The sequence below is a fragment of the Perissodus microlepis genome, chromosome 6 (assembly GCF_051167445.1).
Source record: "Perissodus microlepis isolate ML-2025 ecotype Zambia chromosome 6, ASM5116744v1, whole genome shotgun sequence".
NCBI classification, from domain to species: Eukaryota; Metazoa; Chordata; class Actinopteri; order Cichliformes; family Cichlidae; genus Perissodus; species Perissodus microlepis.
Genome location: NC_140466.1, coordinates 41,148,786 through 41,154,814, shown reverse-complemented (window position 1 = coordinate 41,154,814; position 6,029 = coordinate 41,148,786). Strand labels below are relative to the sequence as shown.

The 6,029-nt window shown below is 37.3% G+C and overlaps 1 long non-coding RNA gene across 1 annotated transcript; it reads right to left on the bottom strand.

The window, feature by feature from the left end:
- Positions 1-4,050: 4,050 nt before the first annotated feature.
- On the bottom strand, positions 4,051-5,982 carry LOC146386263 (uncharacterized). Its single transcript, XR_014800416.1, has 3 exons — positions 4,851-5,982; positions 4,662-4,754; positions 4,051-4,538 (listed from the first exon to the last, which is right to left on the bottom strand). It is a non-coding gene; the product is annotated as an uncharacterized LOC146386263 (long non-coding RNA).
- Positions 5,983-6,029: the final 47 nt, after the last annotated feature.

Sequence of the window (6,029 nt, the reverse complement as noted above, 5' to 3'; positions counted from 1 at the left end):
GCTGTGGGGAGATGACGCAGTGGAGGAGGGGATGACTCTTGGAGGTCTTTAAGGGAAAAATAAAGTCTTAAGGTGTTTTGGAGCCTATACAAATATTATGTGTCGATATGATCTGCTGGAGGCATGGGAGGTTTTGCAACCAGCAACATTCACTCTGGTTGTTTTTAGGTAATAAACCAAAAACCGGAAGAGTTCAAATTTCTTGGAAAGCCTTTTTTTTGGTCTCATAGGCTACGTTCACACTGCAGGCGAAAGCGCATCAAATCCGACTTTTCTGACCCTATGCGACCCATATCCGGTCATGGTCTGACAGTGTGAACGGCACAAATCCGATATTTTCAAATCCGATCTGGGTCACTTTCGTATGTGGTTCTGAATCCGATACATATCTGATGTTTTAGAAAGCGACTGCTGTTTGATGGTCATGTCGCATTAAATCTGTCTTTTACGTCACTGACACAAGACTGACGCTAATTATCAGCGCCGGAGACAAAAAAATCGGAATTGAGCATTAAGACCTGCAGTGTGAATGTAGCCTAAGTGCCTCATACTCACATTTTCATTTTCCTGTATTCTCAGTTCATATAAAGAAATTAGTTAAATCACCCAGTATAATTAACTAATAAATATATTTACTTTTCAGTAATCATTCACATAATACTTTGTTTTGGTCTTTGAAGTCTGTGGAGCTGACCTGTGCTGCTGATCTTGATAGCCGCACCTCCTGGTAGGGTCTCCCCAGGCCAGTGATGGACCAGACAAGGAAACACCAGCAAACAGTTTCACTTGTTAAAATTAGTAGTTGATGCCGGGAAGAAGATTGTTGGAGAAATGAAACAACTGGGAAGAGCAGCCTGTTCAAATAAGGCAAGGCAAGTTTATTTGTATAGCACAATTCAACAACAAAGTGATTCAAAGTGCTTTACAGAGACATTAGAAACAAAAACAAATAAAAAGCATGATTTAAAATTGATTAAAACAAGCAAACAAACAAACAAACTAATTAACAAACAAACAAACAAAACAGTATATAAAATCAAAACAGATAAAATCAGTAGTTAAATGTAAGTTTTGAAATTTAAGCTTAAAAGTGTGGATTTGGTGCTTTATTCAAATGCAGCTGAGAACAGGTGAGTCTTCAACCTGGATTTAAATAAACTAAGTGTTTCAGCTGATCTGAGGCTTTCTGGGAGTTTGTTCCAGATATAAGGAGCATAAAAGCTGAATGCAGCTTCTCCGTGTCTGGTTCTGACTCTGGGAACTGATAAAAAAACCGGATCCAGATGACCTGAGGGATCTGGAAGGTTCATACTGGGTCAGGAGGTCAAATAAAAGCAGGAATGTCACGGATTTAAAGACCGAGGCTCACTTGACATCCAGTCATTGTCCCACACTGCCACCTAGTGTTCACAGTGCATATTTTAAAATAAATTCCAAGGAAATGTTTACTGTACGTCTCGTTAAAAACCTAGATATGAATCACTTTGATGTGTTCACGTGCTGACCTGAACTTAAAATAAAGATATGCTGACAAGACTAAACCCTTATTACACTAATCATTGTTGCCCATTTAAAGGTTCTGTTTAAGTAAGCTACGCACGGAGTCTGAATAAACTTTGGAACCCGAAACTTACAAATTCATATTTCATTTTTTGTTTGTTTATTTATTTAGTGCTTTTATTGTAAGGTACTGTGTATGTTTACGTTTTCCACAGGACATAAGCTACTTTCTCCTGATTTCATAATAAAATATCGAGGAGCTGCCTTTTGTTTTCTGCTTGGTAGTTGATGGAATCTGATATCCAGCAGTATATGTTTTGTGTACGGTATATATTACATTGTGGTGTCATATAAATGTGACGATCTGTGAAAGTGTTAGGATAAAATGATAACGATAAATAATCATGATCAAAGGGAGCGAATAAGTTTCTAGTTTTGGTTACAGTGTGTTATTTGTTAATTGTTCTCCCTCCTGTATCAGTCCTGTTTTATGTTTCCCAGTCTAGTTATTTCCTATTTTATTTTGATAGTCATATTTCCTTTGTATTCTTGCTGTATGCTTCCTCTCTCTTTACCTTGCTTGTGTTCAGGTGTGTTTTGCACTTGTACCTGAGCCTAAGGAGCTATGAGTAATACATTTTTAGTTTTTATTTTCATTTAATTCAACAGTAAATAAAAGTTTATGTTTTTCTCTAGTTCCTGGTTCTTGTTTTATTACCTTAGTTCCCTTTTGTGTCCAGTCTGTCTCTAGTCTCGTCTCTGTGTTTTGTCATCTTTCTCCGTGGTCATGTCCGCATGTCTGTCTGCTCTCCCTGTGTTTTCATGTTGAGGTGTGTTTTGCACAGTGCTGTGGTGTCGTATCTGGGCCTAATGACCCCATTCTGACAGCCCGTGAGGCACATATTCTTAGTTTTTACTTTCAGTTTATTCTAAAGTAAATCGTAGATTAAATGTGTCTTCCTTTATAGTTCCTGGTTCTGGTATTTTTTTTAAGAGTATCATTGGGTATGAACTGTTTAGCAGCCTTGTTGAAAAACACATTTCTTCACCTCTGCAACCAAGCTCATGTGGATCACCGCCAATGCCGCAGCAGCCAGTACAATACTGTCTTCCAGCCTATAATGGAAAGGAAGCATGGTTCAACAGCCTGTTGGACTGCATCTGCCAGTGCCAGGTGCTCTGTAAAGATAGTAAAGATAAGTTATTACCTCGCACTCTTCCACTGTTTGTGCAAGCCATCTCAGACGTCTCAGCTAGCAAACAGTGAAAATTAGTTTTGAGTTTCAGTGTTGGTCAAAGTAAAGAGACTTTCAGAGTGTTTTCAGCAGGGAATCCCTGAGATGGCTCCATCCAGCGCCGCCTCACAAACTGAGCTGGAGCAGTTTGAATCTGTAGGAGTTGCCCTAGAGACTCTGCCCACACCACAACCTGAGCAACCAGAGACGGACTGCTCTAAGCAACCGGAGCCAGCTCGATGTACGCTCAATCATCCAGGTCAGGAAATCCCAAAAGGTTGATTCTGTTCATCTGGATGTTTTCAGTGGGACAAATGTTTCGTCATCATCCTACTGACGTCTTCAGTCTCAGCTGACTGCAGGTTTCAATCTTATAAGCAGCACATTTGCATAATGACTGAAACCAGCCCACTGAATGAACAATGGGCTGGGAGGTCAGTTCCTTGATCATTAATATGCAAATTGTCATGACCATTGATCAGCAACCACTGATCAAAGACCAGTGATCAATGTCCATGAGTACCATTCACAGAGAGTTGGTCAGGCTCGAGGGCGAGTGTCTAGTGGCTGAGCCTCAGCCCAAAGCAACTATGTGGGCCCACCACCCACCCACTTCTTCCATTTTGTATCGCTACTATATAGATGACATTCAGTCATATTTAAGCCCCAAGACATTTCTAAGCTACAGATCTTGCATAAGTGCTTAGACTCTATTAGAAGTTGGATAGCAGACACACTCTAAAAACTATTGTTCAAGCTCAACAAAAAAAAAATGAACGCAACAGTTTCCATTACTCTTTTTGAGTTACGATAACTTATGTTGAAATTAGATTGAACCAACAAACTATATTGAGTTAGGGGCATTAACTTTTCCTCCATAATCAAAGGGGATTTTAATTACCACTTATGTAATAATTGGTAGCTTAAAAACATATTTTTATGTTGTTTACTCATAAAAATTATGTTCCTCCAATTACTTTTTTTACATTATTTAAAATGATTGTAATTAATTACAGCAATTACAAAAACATTTTTTAAAGTTCATTATTTAAAATATTAAGTTGCTGATTTTCATCATTATTATCATCATTTTAGCTTTTTCTTTTCTTTTTTCTTTTTTTTAATCTTTTTTCTGTCTTTTTTTTCTTTTTTCTTGTAATAGCTTTTAAGAAAGGAATTCATTCAACATTTTTTTTTATCAAATAACTTTTTTATCTTTTAACTGCAGGCATTCCAACACTTTGTATTTAAAAAGTGAAAATAAACCAGAAATTTAGATTTATGCCATCACAGCCAAGTTATACAATATGCCTTTATGTATTTAAGACCACAGAAACAAATGTGTTCAATTGGTAAAAAATGTACTTTGAAAACATTTCGTTGCAGTAATACTTCCACGCAAGTGTTCAGTAAATGTTAACTTTCAATGCCTACCAAACTTTACAAGATGTTGCATCTTTCTTTTACACAATGCAGCAAACACCTTTAAGATCAATGTTACACATACAGGATTCAAAACAGTTAACAATGTTTGAAACACAGTCAGCATCTTTAACATAATACTGGTTCCATCAAGGTCAAGGAACAGCTTCTGAACAACTTCAAAAGTATATTTCAGATCCTTGCATTAGCTCAGACTGACAGCATACATTATGCCCATGAGTAACACACAGCCCTCCAGGATTTTTGTTCCCTCCACCACAATTGTTGCAATCTTATGTTAGATCCAGGGGTGTACCGGCCACCGATGATGGCAGTTTTCATCACCTGCCTTTCAAGGTTGGCCTTAAATTCTTCAGTGTCCTTGTAAAGCAAATTTTAAAAATAGGTTAGTGAATTATAGATTAGACTTAATGAATTCAGATGATCAATGGAACACACACACACACACACACACACACACACACACAATGCTGAATTACTTACACCAAACTCCATGAAAAGGTCCTCTTCCTTCTCTCCAAGGAATGTGATAAGGCAGCAGATGGCTACTTCTCTGTGTGTTTCAATTGTATTGTACTATTTAAGAAAAAATTACGTTTGCATATAAACTACATGGGTGACTGCCAACAAAGTGCATTTCAAAGATACCCAAAGTCTAAAGAGTTGTCCTACCTCAAGAAACATATCCTTGAGCTGCCTGATTCTCACTCCCTTAGCTCCTCCCCTTGATAAAATGACATCCATCAGTTTTGGGGTGCAATGGTCAAGTGTAGCCATTCAAGGCTTACAGTGGTTATTCTCTTGAACTCCTCCTTTATCTGTCGACCACACAAACACAAGAATTAAACCTTGCAGACTATTAGTTATACTGCATTAATGAATGCTCTAATACATTAGTTAAAGAAAGAAAGAATATGCTTGTGCAAATGGGTGTGAATGGGTGAATGTACAAGTTGGCTATATAAGAACCAGTCCATTTACCATAACCATGGTGTAATCTGTAATGTTTTGTAGAGGTTACGAATTTACACATTGTTCACTCCCAGCCCATTTTGTAACAAATGTGTCCCAACTTAACAAAGCACTAATGACCCTGGATTATCACACTATACTAACTGCTTACACAAAGTCTTGATGTTAAGTAGATTCACATAGCCTATGCCAGAATGATGCTACTGGAATGACATTAACAATATTTCACACAATCTGATTTTGTTTTTTAAAAAAGAAACAAAGAACAATACTTACTTTAAGCTGTATCACAATAGTAACCAAAATCATTTACAATGTAATATTACATATAGGTCATGCAAATTTTATAAAGACATAAAATAGGTGAGCCAGGGGGGAAAAGAAGCCTCTAGGTCATCCTCTGACAAAACTATTCACAGCTTAAAGGCGTCTAATTTTGGTAAAAAGAAAAACAAAATCAGCCTATGATCAAAATTAGATTGCATTGTGTAGCAAAACTTTAGCCACGCCTTTCCTGGCCACAGCAGCACTCTCTAGCTGAAGACTTTTGTCAAATGAAACTTTATAAGTCTTATCCTCTCCTGTGCTAAAGTTTAGAATGGCTAGCATTAGCTACGTGTGGTAGTGCAAAGTATCTCCTTAAATGTATGAGCATCACATCATCCAGTACAAGTGACTAGCACAAATGCTTTGCTTTGTTAGAACTGTTATTGTAAATGAAATGTTATTTACCTGGAAATGTCTTTTACAAAAGGTTGCAAGTCCACCATGCAACGCACCATATGTGAATTTGCCCGGGCTAGTTAAGTGGGAACTTGAAATCAGAAGTTACAGTGGAAATAAAAAAGTTATCTATTCAATTTCTTTAAGTAATTACAA